The sequence below is a fragment of the Mustela nigripes genome, chromosome 7 (genome assembly GCF_022355385.1).
Source record: "Mustela nigripes isolate SB6536 chromosome 7, MUSNIG.SB6536, whole genome shotgun sequence".
Taxonomy (NCBI): domain Eukaryota; kingdom Metazoa; phylum Chordata; class Mammalia; order Carnivora; family Mustelidae; genus Mustela; species Mustela nigripes.
The window spans coordinates 118,089,205-118,107,389 of record NC_081563.1 but is presented as its reverse complement, the minus strand read 5'-3'; the positions used below and the strand labels follow the sequence as shown (position 1 = coordinate 118,107,389).

Here is an 18,185-nt window from a genome sequence, read left to right as displayed (position 1 = left end):
TGCCCTGAATGAGCCTCTAGGGAGTAGGCTTGATAGGGGGCCCAAACTCTACCCCAGAGAGGTATCTTTGGGGAAACAGCACCCCAGAAAAGGCATGAAAGGGAGACAGTTCTAGAAGGAAAGGAAGAAGCCCCACCTTACTCCAGGGACTGGGCCCCTCTAATATGTTCTCCAACACAGGGACGCTGGCCTCCATAAACCAGACCATCCCCAGGCGTAGACCAGCACCAGGGAAAGAGACCACCGAGAAGTCTGGAAGCCTGGCCAAGTCACTAGATGGCTTTCCTTCTCTGAACCTCACCATTGTCACCATGCCTTGTGAGACAGTCACTCTCATGATGCCCATTTCGCAGCTGAGGAGATGGACTCAAGCAGGGGCAGAGGGGAGCCTGCTTTGAACCCAGGCCGCCTCATTCCATAGCCCTACCCTGGCCCCCTCCTAGCATGAATAAGGGCCAGATTGAGGATGGGCCAGAACAGTCCCTGAACCCAAGGAACCGGTTCAGCAGACCTGAGGGGCGTCAAAAACAGCCTGTCCTTCCAGTCTGTGAATGGCTAGGCTTCTCAGCAGCAGAGGCCTGAAAGGGGTCCACAGCCCTTGACCCAGAGTGCCCCTCCTGGCAGCCCACCCAAACAGGCATCACCTAAAATACAGGAAAAGCACCTCATGCAATGTTCACTGCAGTGTCATTCGTAAGACCAAAGAGGGGAAGCAATGCGAATGGCCAGCAACAGGGGAACAAGGAGGGCATCTTGTCTCTGATGGGATTCTCTGTAGCGACACAGACTTTCTGCAGACACGGCTGAGTGAAACCTGCAGGACAGCGCCAAAGATGCTCCAGGAGGCCTACGGCTACCTAAGAAAGGTACAAAGGGGAACGGCTGGAAGGAAACACACCCAGCTCCCAACAATACGAGGGAGTCACTTTTTCCCTCTTTCTGTTTTTTAAAATCTCTCTACTGTGTTGTTACTTTTCATAATTTAAAAAAGAAAGTCTTCTCTAGGGGCGCCTGGGTAGTTCAGTCAGTTAAGGATCTGCCTTCAGCTCGGGTCATGATCTCAGGGCCCCGGGGTTGGAGTCCAGCATCGGGCTCCTTGCTTAGTGGGGAGTCTAATTCTCCCCCTGCCCCTCACCCCACTCATGTGCACTCTCTCTCTCTCAAATAAGTAAAATGTTTTAAAAAAATAATAATAAAAAGGGAAGTTTTCTTTAAAAAAAAAAAAACACAATAATAACCGTGATGGAGCCCTGAGACACAGAGAGGTCGATGAGAGAAGGGGAACAGGTGAATGAGTGCTGGCCAGAGACGTAGTGACAAAGCTGGAAAGAAAGGTGTGGTATGGCGGAGACAGAGGAAAGAGAGAGAAGAGGGGATCCCTTGGTCTGCGAGGCACGGTGCCCAGTGCCGGCTCCTATGCCCCCAACTGCATTCACCAGGCAAGCTGGGTGCCAAGAAAGCTCTAGTCATTGATGCCCCATGTTCCCCACTGAGGAGTCTCCAAATGCTCCCACCACAACCGGTGTCCCCAGAAACGACATTTCCAATGCAAACCAGGCACCAAGAGAAGCAATGATGTGCCACACCCATGGCATTGCATTCCCAGCCCAAGCAGAACAGAGGACGCCTCAGAGAAGAACTGGTCAGGATTTTCCTGGCCCATAACGACTCACCAATTCTACCACCAGTGTTTCCACAGGCACCCACATTCCACACGCGCGCACACACACACACACACACTCTCACACACACATACTCTCTCCGTGGGCCCTTCCTCAGCCTCTTGGAGGCATGTCCCTTACATTCTGAGCCTCCTGGATGTAAGCAGACACATAAGCAGGCCTGACTCACATACCTGTTCGCACGTATGCCCCTACCCACCCGCCCACACCACCAGCCCACTTTCTTCTCCTGAAAACCCCTCTCCTCCCTCTCTCTACGCACCTCATCACGGCCCTCAGGTCAACCTGAGCCCAGGAGGGAAGGTCCCCCATCAATTCATGTCCGACTTCACCAGGCCATCTCTGCCTCCCAGCACACACACACGGCAGGCAGCGGCCAAGCCGGAGCTGCGGCTCCTACAGCCCAGAGGGGGAGGGAGGCTGGGTCACAGAGCTAAAAGCTAAACCGGACTCTGAAGGCCAGTGACCCAAGAAACCACCTCTGACCCTCAATCTAGTGAGCCAGCAAGAAGCAGGGCTGAGTCACTACCAGATGGCCCCCAGGACACCCCCATTCTAAGGAAACTGGCATCCCTTCCGGCTGCCCACAGCCCAGATGTAGGGGACGTCCTTCCAGTCAGCTAGTGGTAATGAGCGTGGCCAGGCCAGCACAAGGCCAGGACCAATTAGGCCACCCCCTTTCCTGCCAGTGAGCTCAGCCTCTTTGCTCTGATTTCAGCTCATCTGAAACATCCTCATTTGAGGTCCCTGGAGGATCTTAAAAGTGTTATTCAAACATTAGCTCTGACACACGGCCTCCCCGACTCAGACATCACCCGCCCAAGGCAACGCTCTTCTCTCCCTGTTGTTCGGCGCTGCCAGGAACGAGCAGCTTCTACGGTCAGCCCCGGCAAGCCCTCTGATCCAGACCTGCCCCCCGCTCCCTGCATTTCTAGGGGAGAGACTGGGGCTGGGAGGACGTGGGGCCCTGTATGACGTGTATGGCAGACATGTCATTTTGTTCAACCTCTGTAAGAGGCCCCCCCTCCCGAGGTGGCATATGAGTCCTGTGCCACGGAGGCTGGAACTGAGCTGAAAAGTCCTGCCAAGGTCACCTAGTCAACACGTGGCTGAGCTAGGCCCCGAACCCAGGACTGCTGAGTGCCAGGGCTCCCCCAATGGCCCCACCCAGCCCCCTTTCTGCCCAGTGCCCAGCCCCCTCCATGAGCAGCGATGAGGCAGTCATCACGGGCCACCCTCAGCCTATTTACCCTGAGCCTGGGTCCCGGTAGAAGGAATGATGTAAGAAGGGCTGCAGGATTTGGGGCTTCTTGAAGCTGGAGAGAACACACATTTCCCAGGAGGAAAAACAAACAAAACAAAACAATGCTAAGAGCTGTTTGCAACTTCCTATTCTGTCCTGCATCTAACCTGAGCCCCTACAAGCGACAACATGGTCAGAGGCTAGATGGGAGTGTGAAAGATCGAAAAGAAGGGGATGTGGGCTGTGGTCAGGGAATTCAGAACTGGAAGGACCAGAAGTTCAGCCCAATGCCTTTGTTTTTACATGTAGGGAAACTGAGGCCCAGGGAGGGGAAGGGGCCCAGCTAAGGCCAGGAGAGAGTCTGTGGCTATGCCAGGATCCAAATGCAAGTCTTCTGACTCTAAGGTTAGCCTTCCTGGACCTACAGCATGAAGGGCCTGGGGCAGACGCTGCCTGGGATAAATGAATGAGTGAATGAACAAGGGGACCCATCATCTCTACAGCTGAGGGAGTGGAGCACAGAAGGCTATGGGGCGCTTCCATGGGGACCCCTGCCTCGCTCTGGTTTTCTCACCCCATGAAAGATGCAGGCAGGAGGAAGGCCCCTCCATTCACCAAAGCTCCAGCTCCACCAGGGGCCAATCACAGCCCTGGAAGGAGGCAGAAACTTTGGTTCCCCTGGCAACGCAGACAAAGGCCTCTCCGCACCGCAATCAGTTGGAGTAGGGACGTGGACCGCCTTCCCCATCTAGAGAGGGTTCTCTTCTCTTCTCATAAGGAAGGAATCCCCCCCAATCCTTCGGTGCGCACTCCCAGCTACACCCTTGGGCCCATCTCACATTGGAAGGGTGGGGACGATGGGCTTCTGAGTCGGGGGCTTCAGACAGTAGTTGAGTCCTGCCCAGTGTGCGGGTATGTACTGTGACCAGGTGTGTGCCTTGGAGCTGGGACAGGGGCCCGTGTGGACGTGCGTCACTTCTGCACCCCCACACTCCTCAGGGAGGCAGTGCCGCTGGAGAGCCACGAACAGCCTGGAAGAGGAGGACTGGCGCCTGGCCCAGGCCCAGCTCTGCCATTAATTCACAACTGGACCCGAGCAAGTCTCATCTGTTTTCCCATGGGTCTCCTTTTCCCCCATCTATAAAGTGCAAGATCTAAGACCTACGGAACAACAGCCCCCAATCCACACTCACCAAAAAATAATGGGGAAAGTGGACAACAAGGAGCTCACTCTTTGAAAGGTTGCTGAGCCCCAGTCAAGGGCCTTGGAATACACATGTCCCACTAACTGGAATTGCCTCTTTCCACACACTTTGAGGAAAAGGAAGAAAAAGGAAAAAAGAGAAAAGGAAAAGGAAAAAGGAAAAAGGAAGAAAATCACAAGAAAACTGAGAGACCCTGGAAAACAGATTCCAAACAACATCTCCGGCTTTGGCACCTACAGGCCAGGCTGTCCCCTTCCTCGCCGGGTCCCTAGCCCCACACGAAGGAGGTGGGCACAGCATCCAAGTGAACTCTCTTGTCGCTAGGGGACGGGTCCTTCACTCAGAGATTCCAGAAAGATTTTCCACGCGGAGAGTCAGAACGAAAAAAGAAGTTCCTCAGGAAGCTCCTTAATTCCAGAGAAGTCAAACTATTCACATCAAAACCCACATGCATTCCCCATGCGTTTAGCTCTGCAATCCCTCAGTCACCCTATGGAGAAACCCTGCAGCCATCCAGGACAGGTTGCCTTCCCTCCCCTGTTCCCCACCACCCAACCCCAGGACCCACCGTGATCTGGTCCTTCTCCACTTTGTGCCTGAGTGTCGCAGCCCACCACACCCAGAGCCAGCCGGCTGGTCTCCCACCTCCAGCCTAGCCCCTGCAACCCACCCTTCCACCACCAGAAATCAGATCACCCCATTCCCAACCTAACACCCTGCTGTGGCCCTCATGGTCCCCCTGGTCAAATTCCAGCTCCTGGCCCAGTATACACGCGCTCAGGAGGGAGGCCTGCCCAGGCTCCACTTTCCTTTCCTGCCATCCCAACAGGGAGAGCAACCTTCAGCCACTCTGGGGCGCCCTCCGGTTTCATGCCTCTGCACCTTCTTCTTGGCACTGGGGATTCCTGCCGCCTCCGACGCCCTTTCTGAAGCCCCTGCTGCAGTGCGTAGGGAACAGCTCCCCGATCGGCGGGCTCAGTATGTGCCAGGCCCTTTGCGAAGCCCTGTGCATTCACTGCTTCCTTTACTGTCACCAAGACCCCAGGAGGCCTGTGCTAAAGACAGCCTGTTCACAGCTGAAGAAACAGAATCAGACACGTGAACCGGAAAGCAGAAGTCACGTGGCCGATAAGGGGCGGAGCCATGATAGAATTCCCAGCCTCTGCCTCTTAGGCGGCCAATGACACCCCAGAGACAGTGCAGTGGCGGGCAACGTGGGATTAAAACCCACAGCATGTTCCCGACAGCACTGCTCACATGTGGGCCTCTGGGGTGAATCTGCTTCAGAGAGTGCCTCCAGAGAGGCCCCAGCCTGTCCAGCATGCGCCCCCAGCCCCTGCCCCTCCCTCCTCGCACTCCCTGCCGCCAGCGCAGAGTTCTGCAAGCACACATGGTGTCTCAGTGCACAGGGCAGAAGGACAGCTCTGTTACAATTAGTGACCGAGCAAAGACTCCCAGCAACGTCTTTCAGGAAGTGTAGCATCAGGGACTGCCAGGACCTGGTACCAGTTCACCTTCTCAACCTTGCCCACCATAGCCCTTGCCCCCATGCATACCTGCCCAGCCACAACACCCTGGGGCAGGGGGTGGGGGTGTGTGGGGGTGTTGGGGGGTGGAGGAGTGTGGGGGGGTATTTTCCATCCATGTTGCATCACATTGAAAGCGGCTGTTTATTGAGCATCTACTAAGGGCTGTACCCTAAGCCAGGCATTCAACTAACACTCTGTGTCTCTGCAACTTACTCATTCATTTATTCATCCAACAAATCCTTCTTGAACACCTACTGTGTGCTGTGCAATGCCAGTCAGGAGTGAACATGACATTGCAAATAAAACACAAGTGGTTATACATTGTGATAAGTGTAATGAGGAGCCGAAAGGCAAATGAGAGAGCAGTCCAGTGGGGCAGGGCAGGGAGGTGTCTAAGAAAGCTGTGTTGTAAAGAAAGACCCAAGGCTACCAAGAGCCACAGAAAGAGAGTTCTAAGCAGAAGGAACAGCAGGTGTAAAGGTCCTGGGGTAGGGAAGACTTTGTTCCATGGAGAGAAGACTCCTGGCACTGAACTAAATGACCAGCAGGGAGCTGACTAGTGGGGGAGGCAGGGACCAGCTTATTCAGGGCCCTGCAGGCCACAGTAAGGAGTTAAGTTTATTCTGAGGGCAGAGGAAAGACATTGAGTGACAAGGTCTGATCTGTTTTACAAACATCACTTGGGCTGCCACTTGGAAAGACGACTTGGTAATATAAATAATGTATGTAACTTATGCAAAGTAACTGGCATTGTGCTGCTTCAATTCCCTCTCCTTCTCTCTCTACCCCATCCCAGACTGCAAATGTCTTCTTGAGCTTCTTTCTATTCCTTCTCCTGATCTATACTTTGTCAGAATCTGAATTTTCTGAGGAAATATGATCTGTATACTTTGGAACATCAAAGGCGGTCCAGCAAGGTGTCTAAAAGGGGGGATGTGGCAGCGGAAGGCAGAGCTCCCTCCCTTTTCCCCTGAACTAGACCCTGGGTTGATCTGCAGGTCAGAAGGAAGCAGAGGCAGCAAATGTTGAGGCCTCCTCCTGGGTTCTCGTTCTCCCCACCCTATGGTGGAGCAGCTCAGAAAGCCTGGTTCTCAGGGACTGCCTTGCTCAGGATAAGGGCGAGGGGACTACAGTAAGCCCCACCCCTAGGTACACGCTCTGTTTCGGCTGAAGCCGAACAAGGGCTGGCCAGAATATAGACAGAAAGCCCCTCTAATGGAGACTGGATGCTTGCTAGGACATTAGCTGAGCCCGTCACCACTCCCAGGAAGCAAGCAAGGGTCGTGGCCCTCGTTTTACCGGTTCAGACCCTGAAGCACAGGGTGTGCTGTAACCGGCCCAGGGCTGGAGAGAAAATGGCAGGGCTCTAACTGGCATCAGGATGTGGCTGCTTGCGGCTTGAAGAGCCCAGAGCCCCGCTGGACAGATGAAAACACTGAGGTCCAATAAGGGGTTTGCCCACAGTCACATGCTGATGAGGCATTCCAGGGCTCTGCTTTCCAGTTCCCTGTGCAGCTTCCCCGAGAAAGGTGGGGAAGAGAACAGAGGGGAAGGTGGAATTGGAGGGGGGGTCAAGGACAGGGCAGCACTGCCTCCTCCGGCCTGCCCTGCCTGAGCTCCCAGACTTCTCACAGCTCATGGGTGTGGCAAAACCTGCCAGACCAGTCCCCATGCCAGGGCCAAGTGGCAGAGCCCCGAGCTGCAGGGCCTCGGGGAGGTAGGCTGAGACACCAGGAGCTGGGGGGCAGGGCGGACCCATACAGACTCCTCTCAGGCTGCCAGCCAGGCTGCACTGGCACTGCCACAGGGCCGGGACGGGGGCTCCTGGCCGAACCACTCCACCTGGAATCAGGCACCAGGCCTCCTGTCCCCAGCTGGCACAAGGGCCTGCCCTCTGTGTCCCTTCCTCCTCTGGACACAACATGTCAGCTGTCGGCGTCACTAGGGCAAGAGATCCAGGAACTTATTCGAGAAACAGAGCAGGAAGCAGGGAAACGTGACAAAAATGATACCCAGACACTTGTCCCCTCCTAATCACAGATACCAGGATGAGGTCCTGCCACCCTATGACCTGCCGAGTACACACAGGCTCTACCCTTTGTCCAAAGCCCAGGGACCAGCTAAGCACAAAATGTGCCCATGGGTGGAGGGGCTCAGGACAGCTATGTTCTCACAGAGCTTTGTGACCCTCAGTGTAGACGCAGGAAAACTTGCCCTTCTCAGACTTCAGTTTCACCAGCCTTCCTGTGGAGGGGCTAGGCCAGCTCTGTAGTATCAGGAGTCCTTGAAATTTCACTCTCACCCCATCTCCACCCCGTCTCTCACCACCTCCTGCCCAAGGGAGAGCATCAGAGTGTACATCCACCTGCGTGCACAGCCCATACAAGACAGGGCTGGTCTCTGGGTCAGGGGCCACCTTGCTGGAAGGGTCTGTCAGCACTAAAGCCAGCCCAGGGAAGCAGGGCCTACATGCAGGACAGTGGGCAGCTCCTCGGGCTGACTGTGTGGGAGCTGATGATCCTGCCAGCATTTTCCTGGTGCTCACAGACCTGTTCAGAAACATTCTCAAGGCCTGCCAGACCCAAAAGCCAATGGGTAAGCGAGAAGGGACCTAAGCATCAGCCTGGGCTCCTGTGAGAACAGAACAGGAGTCAGGCAGATGACCCACAAACATCAGGGACTATTCTCGTATCTCAGCCAATCCCCTTCTTTGGTAGATAGGGAGGAAAAGCCCCAGAGAGGGGCAGGGACTGCCCTAAGGTCACACAGCAAGGCCCAGCAGAGATGGACCCACCACCGAGAACTGAGCCCCAGCCCGGGACTCTGAGCACAGGCTACCTCCCACAGCAGAGACATTTTTCCAAATTCAAAATCATGCACCCTCCACCCTCACCAACCCCTGGGAACTTCCAGACACTGGTAAGAAGTCCGCTGTTCAACACCGATCGTGCATTTGCCTGCTGTGTTCACCTCTGTATCCTGGCAGGTAGGACAGTGCCAAGGGGATGGCAGGGACTCCGTGAAAACTGTGTGACTCAGTCAAGACTCACTGGTGGTAAAACCCACCTCTGTGCCCAAGCACTGAGGTGGGGGTGGGGAGAGCAGGCAACGGTAGAGAGGAAAGACGAGTCTGGTTTTGGGGGCTCAGGATGCAGACAGGCCGTGCGGAAAAGGCAGGGACACTGTTGGCACAGAGCACTAGAAATCCTGGGCCCAAAGTTGAGAAACAGGTTGCCCGCCACTCACATCACAAGCCTCTGTGTGTGTGTTTCTGTGACTTGATGAGGCCACTGAGCCAGTCACTCGGTCATTTATTCGGTCACTCGCCCACCCTGCAAAAGTTATGGCATGACAAGCAGGGTAAGCAGCAGTGGCCCCCTGCTTCCCTGCCTGTGCCACCGGGCCCAAAGCTTGACCCCTGCTGCACCTCAGGCCCAGAGTTGAGCTCCTGGACACCAAGGCTGAAGTCGCAGCAAGCCACTTGCCTCTCTTGAGACCCACAGCTGCATTTGTACAATGAAGACAGTGACCGCCTTCCTGCCTCCATTCAAGGAGGCTCTGAAGGCCGCACACAGTGATGGACATGAATGTGCTTTGTAAACTGTAAAGTGCCAAAAAGAAGAGAGAAGGAGAATGGTAACACTGCCATTAGTAGCCTAGCTGGCCCCACAAAGCCATCTCTAAAGGTCAGCTGTCATCATCTCTATAGGTATCGAGGACACAGTAACAGCCCCCAGCAGGCCAGGCACAGTACTAGACACGCAGCCTGCATTCTCTTGTCTGGGCTCTCTAACTCCCTAAGTAAGCACTCCTGCCGTCTCCATTTTACAGACGGTAAAACTAAGGCAGAGAGAAATGAGGTGTCTCATTCGCATTCACACAGGAGGGGCAGAGCAGCAGTCTATGTTCACGTGTGTCTGAGTCTGGAGTTCAGGCTTCTTTCAGCTTCATTCTACTGCCCATGTGGGAGCACATCCCCTGGTTTAAAGCGACTCCCCATCTGCCAAAGCCTGAGGTGGCCCCAGAGGGATGGGATCACTGCATTGCCTTGGTAGTAGTAACCCTGTAGAGAGTGGATCCAGACAGGGAAACGGAGGCGCAGAGTGGAAGAGGGACCTGCCCAGGTCATTTGCCCAGAACTTTCCTGAGACCTTTCCAGGAACACACGTATGAAGACAGCAGTGTTTGCTATTCTAGCTTTACAACACTGTCCTTCGTCTGGGTGGCCGGCTCCCCACTCTGCAGCCAGGGCTGGTGGCTACTGGCAACCGACGCCAATCACTTTCCTAGTCTGAGTCTTTGGTTCCCCAGACACAAAATGAGAAACTAACCTTGGTCAGCAACAAGTTCAAGAGGCCAACGCCATGTCCATAAGGCCCAGGAGGCCATTCTCAGAGCGTCTGCGCCCTGCTGCCCCAAATCCAGGGAGGTCTAGGGGTAAAGAACATGCCAGGACTACATTCACAGAGGTGTGCAACTACCACCACCGTCCATGGCGGAATCCCAGTTATTCTTACCAAGCACTGAGCTGCAGCTCCCCGTGCCCCTCAGGAACCCAGGGCTCCACCTCGTTTGGGCCAGATACCACTTTTCTAGAAAGCCCAAGGTGCCCTTAGCAAGAATTTTTCTGAGGCAGAAATGGAGTGATAAGTAAACTTAGTGGACACTGTGTTCCATTTAGCGAAACAAAGCTGTGGATTTTCTGGGAAAAGGGCCCAACACATCTACCCAGTCCAAGCCTTTCCCCCTGCCCCTCCTTGCCTCTCTAGCTGTCTGCACACAACCATTGTGCTGACTCTGGCCTCAGTTTCCCCCTCCACTCCATGGGCAGCAGGCTGAAACATGTGCCTCCAACATCCCACAGAGGGGCCCTCCCCAACAAATGGCAAATCTCATCCACCTTGTGGGAAGAGAAAGGCCAGCCTGTTAGGTCAGCCAAGACTGGCCAGAGCGATAAGTTGAGACTGGCTGGGGAACTCTCAGATCCAGAAGTGACAAGTGAAACTATTCCACAGGCCTTAGGAGGCTTGGGAAGGTTAGAAATGGGGACATAACTGCCATACACCAGGTGACACCAAAGACAGAGAGTCTCAGCGACTGTCCCAATAGCCATCAGCACTGGGCAATAAGAGATCAGGATTCCTGGACATTGATTCTCTCTTCCAGCTCTGCTCTGCCCGTCGTCAGCTGTGTGGCCTTGGAGAAGTCACTTACCCTCTCCAAGTCTCCATTAACCCACCCACAAAGAGGGGATAATTACACCTTTTGCTGCTTTACCTCTCAGGTTTATGGGGGGAATTTGATGGGATGGTGAACAGAAAAGCCCTTTGTAGGAAAAATATTAGGGACTTTGATTCTAGTCCAGGTGTGAGCCTGGTGATAAGGGCCAGGGGGATGAAAACCCCTCTAAGGAGAGCATTCCTCTGCCCTTAGCTACCTCTTTTCCCTCTAGAGAAATGCTAGAGTCTCTCCAAGAAGGGTTGGAAAAATCCAGAGATCCCAAAGAAAATGGGGATCACAGAAGGAAGGCTGGACATCTGGGTCATGTCTGGACAACACTTATGAAGGCTGGGCCCCCCAGAGACAGCCCCTCTAGCTCTCCAAGAAGTCGCAAGCCACACCACAATGATCTGTATCCACATGGGGGAGGCGGGGGTGGGGGGAGAGCCAGAGTCAGCACTTCAGAGCCCTGCGATCAGAGGAGTGGGGAGGCAGAAGGGGTGCGGGAGAGGGCATTCTCCTTGTTGAGTCTCCCACTTTCATCCCTCCTGCAGGAGATAATGACACAGCCCCCTTCCTATGACAATGGCACCTGTGTCGTTTTCCTTCTCTGAGGCTTCCTCGATGGGGTAATAAAGCCTCTGATACACTGAGTCCAGCTGAATGAATACAACTGCCATTCTTCCGTCCTCTGAAACCAAGGAGGCTCCCAGGGCTAACAATACACTCGTTCCCCAATTTTGAGTTGCCTGAAGAAACATCTGAAGGCACTTCCAGGACAGAGCCCAGGATCTGAGGGCATTGTCGGTCTTCTGACAACGTGGATGAGATTAGCTGTGTGTGGTGAGGGAAGCGGAGAAGAGAAGGGAGCCTCTCTGTGGGCTAGAGATATAAGCTTCAGCCTCCTGCTTGGGGAGGGGAGGGGAGAGGAAGGGAGGGGGAGGGGAGGAGGAGGGGAGGGAAATCCCACCAAGGGCCAAAAGGCTGTTAGAAACCAGAAAGAAAGAAAAAGGAAGGACGGAAAGGAAAGGAAACCATCCTGCTTCCACGAGCTCTGTGCTATTTGGATGAGAGGCTGCCAGGGAATGGACCACAGGCGGGCACCCCCCACCCTTCACCTCCTGGAGGAAATGAATGAAGGACTGAGACCTGTTGGTGCCCAGGTGCTCTTTGTCTCGTGCACTGGGGTCTGTCCCCCTTCCATCTGGAAGAAAAGGTGAAGGAACCCAGCACCTGTGTGCAGCAGCTGGAGATAATCAAACCTCTTCACGTCTCTGAAGAGAAGGGCATGGAAGGAGGGGCTCCCTCTCTGAAGCCTGAAAGACAGCTGGCCACCCTCTCCCCCCCCCCCCCCCCCCACTCTTTAGTTCTGGCCAAACTGAACTGCTTCTCCCCTCTGTGCCTTTCCTCAGGCAGCTCCTTCCTCCCGGAGAGCTTTCCTGCCCAAATCCAGCCCCTTCGAGGCCCAATGCCCCCTCCTCCAGGAAGCACATTTTGACTGCCATGCCTACGCTGCCTCCTTTCCCTGTGCTCTCTCCTCTCCTCGTCAGTTGCACCTCTCCCGTCCTTCTCCGATGGCAATTTGCACTGTTGACGACGTCACAGCCACACCTGCACACATCTGTTTCCCACCTGGGGGACACGACAACTGCAGTGGCTCCTAGCACAGGCTTTGGAGCTTGGCAGACCTGAACTCCAACACCAGGTTTTGCCACCGATTAGCCTTCTGCCCACGGGAACGTCACTTACCTGTCTGAGCCTCAGATTCCTCTGGAAGATGGGCACAATAACTGTAATTACATGAGCTAAGGCACGCTAGGGATTCAGCACAGAGCTGGGCACAAAGCGAGCGCTCAGTGTTGGAGTTTGTTTGTTATGGTTCAGAGATGACTGTTCTTCCCAACGGCCACAGAGCCTTGCACTGGATGGATGGACGGTTTTCTACAGACACAGACCTGCACGCCCCACTTGAAGCCCCTTCCCTCAGGCAGGGCGGTGGAACCTGGGAGGGGCTACCTCTGCAGGTCACGGGCTCCGGGTCATGGAGCAGTGTGTCATCGGATCTAGGATGGCCCCTGGGATGCCCAACCCGGGCACACAAATGTGGCCATAGAGATGAGCTCTGAGGCCCTACTCCTGACCTCCTCTCACTCAGTGTGGAACCTTCACTAACTGTGCCTCAGTTCCCCATCTATGCAGGGGGGATGGTAACAGTACCCACCCTAAAGACGTGTGTGGGTACTGTTTAATGAGGATTAAATGAACTAATGCCCCGAAAGCAACAGGACACAGTCAGCACAGAGAGAGTGATTCAATAAACCTGACCTATTGTTCTCATTGCTGGTCTTTGTATTACTGTCACTGAAGAGGGGCGTGACAGCCCCTTTAGGACCACGAGCAGTTCACTGTCCTATAACCCAGGACTCCACTAACACCCAGCGTGCTCTCACGGATCAGCCTTTCTGGTTACAGCCCTGTGTCCCTGTTAGCTACATGGGTAGCCTATGGCCCAGGCCTGGCCACTCAGAATATCCCTCTCCTCCAGCGACAAGGACTATCCCAGTCAGAGCCCTTCCCTTGGATTGATACATAGATCCTAGAAGAAAAATAGTTCCTTTTTTCTGTCTGGGTGGCTAAGCTGGGGCAGCGGACAGAGAGCTCCCAGTAAGAGCAGAGAGGAGAGACAGCAGGGGTGGGAGGGGGCTGGGGAGTCCATGCAACTCCTCACCCTTCAGTTCCAGGGACCGCCCCAGGATCCGTGAAGTCCCTTTTTGGTTTAAGCTGCTTTGAGTGTTTGTCACTTTATTTATGAAAAACCCATGCCCAGGGTGCCTGGGTGGCTCAGTCAGTTAAGAGGCTTCCTTCAGCTCAGGTCATGATCCCAGGGTCCTGGGATCGAGCTCCGCATCGGGCTCTCTGCTCAGCGGAGAGCTGCTTCTCCTTCTCCCTCTGCCTGCCTATCTACCTACTTGTGCTCTCTCTCTGTCAAGTAAATAAATAAAAAATCTTAAAAAAAAAAAAAAAAAGGAAAAACCCATGCCCAATTATATAGGCCCTAACCTAGATAAGGTGTATGCCGGCCACAGGCAGGGCAGGGCAGGGCAAGGCAGAAGTCCGTATCAGAACTAATAGACTCCTGTACATTCTGGCACAATCTCTACCATCAGGGCTGCGAGGGACAGTCTACAAAGCATGTTCTCCAGAATCACCCTGACCCAGAGGTCTTCAGGCATTGCTTCCCGGAGTCCTGGGAATCTGTGCCTCCCCAAACACCTGTGGAACAAAGGGCAGTGGGCAGCGCCGGGTGGGGAGAGGGGGCGGGGGGTGTAGCAAGATTCTTGATAAATTGCTGCCAGTTCGACCACAGCAGTTTTGCTACAAAAGCTACGTACTGGGATTCTGCTGCCCTAAGAGATCTGAAATACCCTGATCTAATTGCTTTTCAGGAAAGCATTAATAAGTAGCCGTGCTGATATGTCCACCCCCAATGTACAGAAGAGAACACTGAGGCCCAGTTCCCGACTTGTAGGCCACACGATTTCCAGTGCTTCAGGTTCCCTGTATAAATCTATCATGTCTGGCCTTTCCTGTCTCCTCCAGTAAACTGATGGTGGTTAATACCTAGAGTCTCATCTTTCTTGCTCTAACCCCTACAGAGCCGCCTGCTTCTGAGCCTGGCTCCTCGGGGGGCTTCCAGAAGCTTGAGGAACTTGTAGAATAGTGAATGAGCCAACCTCCACCTCCCTTTACCACGCCCACCCCGCCCCCTGCACCCCAGGCACACATGCACTTAGTTCTCTCTCTCCCTACCCATTTGCCCAAAAGTCAGGGAAAGACCAGCGGGGCCCCCTCCTGGGAACTCCTAATCCACTGCTATCCTGGCTGTGCTGGGACTATGGACAGAGGATTCCTTGTTCCCAGCGCTTCCTGCCCAGAGATCTCCGTGGGGCCCATGTGCTGGCAGGAAAGAGCCAAATCCCTCCTTTTAACCAGAGCTAAAGGCACCCCTTACCCCCACCAACATGCTCCCAGCTCTGCTTGGCATTATTTACTCTACCTGCCTGAGCTGGCTCAGTCCCACCTCCTCCCCACAGTCCCTGCTCCCTAACACACACACACACACACACACACACGCACACATGCACACACACACACACACACACACAACAAGCCAGCGGTCCCCTCGGAGTACAGAGGTGCCTCTGATCTAATAAAAAAACAAAACCCAGAGAGTTCTGGAACAGTAACCTCACAGACCCCTGACAGTCGTGCCTTACTAATAACCTTTGCATATTACTTCATGATTTCCCAATCAGTGTAACTTCATTGGCCTGGCTCGCTCTCTGCCCTCACCCCACCAAAGCCACAGAACCCCTGAGCTGGAAAAGGGTTTTGACACACCCCGTGCCAGTGATTTGCGAATCATCTTGCGCAGAGCCAAGGGAGGGTTCCCTGTCATTATCTGGAGGCTGCTGGGGGCTGAGGAATTCGCCAGTTAGCGTCCCCCACACCTGCCCCAGCTTCAACTATGCTCCCACGCCTCTGGCCATTTTGTACCCGGAGGTTCTTTGGGGTTCCTTTGAAAAGGGGATTTCCTGCTGGACAGTGGGAAGAAAACAACTCATTTACTCTCACCCCGCCTTCCCTCACTCCCCACCCTGACAGTATACAGAGGGTCCTGAGGCCAACACAAAGGAATGTAGCCGCCCATGGTCACTTAGGAGTCAGTGGCAGAACCAGAATGAAAACACCCTCTCCTGACTCTAAGGTGCACCTAGGAGTGGTTAAGCAGAAGAAAACCGGGGCTGCAGGGCCAGTGGATCCAACTTCCAGGTCCAAGGCCGTCCATCAGTAGCCACGGTGGCACAGACAAGTGATACAGGCAGAGCTCATGGTGCAACGCAGAGGTGCTCAGTGAACGTGCATTTTAGCCCCTCCCTTGAAATAAGCCAAAACCAGAGAGGACCCTCAGCACAGCTCTGCTTTTTAAACCCACTGGAAATCTGTGACCTAGACAAACCTTCAGTCCTCCCAGCAGTAAAACATCTCCAAATAAGAGAGCTTGAAGGCCTGGAAGACCCATCTGTCCACCCCGAGCACAAGAAGGAGACTTGGGCTGTGCCTCTGTAACACTCACCCCTCCTCGGTCCACACCAGCTCCCCGAGGAAAAGCACAGTCTGTCAGGCACCTGCAAGGAGGAAACAGCGTTAGCTCTTCCGAAACCAGCTGGAGTCCACGGACCCAGCGAGGAGCTGGAAACCGAGAGGCTGGCATTTAGCTGTCTGAGAAACCTTAGGGAAGTTGCTGAACCTGTTAAACAGAAAGGGCTGTGTGGCTCCGCAGCAGAGCAAAAGGGAAAGGAACACTTCCGAAGCTGAGGCCGCCAGCGGGGACCAGGGAGGGCCTCGGAGGCCAGGGTAAGGAATTCAGGCTTAATTCAAACAGCAGTGGGAAATCATTGATTCACAGGGTAGAGAACAGACTGGAAACGGGCAAGGGTAGCTTGCCGTGTACATATCTGGGGTTCCTGGGGCCCAGACTGGGGCGGTTACAGTAGAGCTAGAAAGAAGTGGATACATTCAAGAGATCCTTAAGAGGTGGTACCTAAAGAATTTGGTGGGGGACTAGAAGTGGGGGGAGGAGGGAGAGCAGGGGCCCCCCTACCCCTCGGGCACCTCCTTCCATGTCAGTCACTCCAGCACCCAAAAAAGAACATAGCCTTTGGTCTCTCAACCTGGCCTCTCCTTGCCTCAGTTTCCCCATCTATAAAATAAATATGGCTGGACTCAGTGGTCCCTACGTTCTTTTTAGCATGAACATGCTGTTCTAATTCACTCACAGATGTTTTCAGGCTTAGGTGCACATCCAGCCTCGTACACAACGGGGCAGGAGCATTGGAGGGAGAAACCTCAGGTCCCCTGGGCTCAGAACAGTAAATCTCCAGCGAGGACAAGATGGCTCGTTGTCACACAGATCACAAGAAGCAGATAAAGAGGAAAGTCACTTGGGCCAAGGGCGCAAGCCCCACGGCCTGCTCTCTGCCCCAGCTCCGGAGGCCAGCACGGGCTTCAGGACATGGTCACTCCAGCGGCGACATCGGTCACCCAGCAGCTGATACCCTGCTTCCCCAGCCACTGTTTTTCCAGAGCCCGGTCACAAGCACACCTAGGGAGACCTGCAGGACAGCAGGTAGAAGTTTGGGTTCTGCAGTCACACAGACCTGGTTTGAATTCCGGCTCCATATCTCTCTCTCTCTCTCTCATTCTGAGGCCTGGGGCAAGTCACTTCACTGCTCTTAGGCTTGGTTTCCTCATGAGGCAATATCGGAGTGACAGTGTCGGCTCCCAGGACTGACAGGAGGATTCAGAGAGATGGTACGTGGAAAGCTCAGCAGGTGCCTTATCACAATGACCACAGAGTAGCAGCCTCCACCTAACACAGGTGGAAAGTGAGACCCAGAAAGCAAAATGACTCACTGAGGACCCCTACCGCAAACCTGTCAGGGCAGGGGTGAGGCCCGGAGCTCGCATTCAGAACCACTGGGTCAGGCGTGTGTCATTTTGGTTCCTGCTTCTCAGATGAGGAAGTTGAGACTAAGATATTACAAGTGACTCGACCAAGGCCACAGAGAGAATTAATGGGAGAAGAGGGATTAGAGTTTAGGCCTCCTTGATGAAGAAGCTCATGGTCTTCCCCACGGATATCTTGAAAATAGATGTGTACAGAGAAGCTTCACATTTCAGGGCCCTATAAACCTGGAACAGGGACAAATGAAAATCTGGGCAGATGGAGAGGGGGAGCAGCGAAGCTACCTTGAGAGGAAACCAGAAGGAGCTGGTGAAACAAAAGCCTCTTTCTCAGAAGCTCTCTCTAGGGATTAGGCAGGAGAGAAGGGGGTTGACAAGCAGGGCCTTCGTCCTGCAAGGGCTGGGCTGAAAGCTGGATGGAAACAAACAGAATTGGATCTAGCCTGGCCACCATCTCACTAGGCAGGTCACACACACACACACACACACACACACACACACGCACGCTGTTCTCGGTTTCTTCAACTCAAGAATGAGATGGTTAATCTGAGTGGTGTTGAGATCCCCACTTAGAAGTGTCTAATAATAACCATTCCTCCTAAGCTCTAGACTCCTGATCTGTCCCTGCTCCTAACCCCAAAAGGCAGCTTCCTAATGCTGGCTCCAATATTACAACAGGGTTGGGAAGTCCTGCATTTGACTCTGGCCATATAGCCAGGTCACTTCCCCTCAACAGGCCTTTGGCATCCTCATCTGTACATATCTTTGCCTGATCACT

General features: G+C 54.1%; 1 protein-coding gene across 15 annotated transcripts in view; it reads right to left on the bottom strand.

Annotated features, from left to right (window-relative positions):
* Positions 1-18,185, bottom strand: part of EPB41L1 (erythrocyte membrane protein band 4.1 like 1) — a 121,916-nt gene that overhangs the window by 90,738 nt on the left and 12,993 nt on the right. For all 15 annotated transcript variants that reach the window (XM_059406919.1, XM_059406923.1, XM_059406927.1 and 12 more), the window contains exon 2: positions 16,017-16,068. The gene's annotated coding sequence lies outside the window, so the exon portion shown is untranslated. The remainder of the gene's footprint in view (positions 1-16,016; positions 16,069-18,185) is intronic.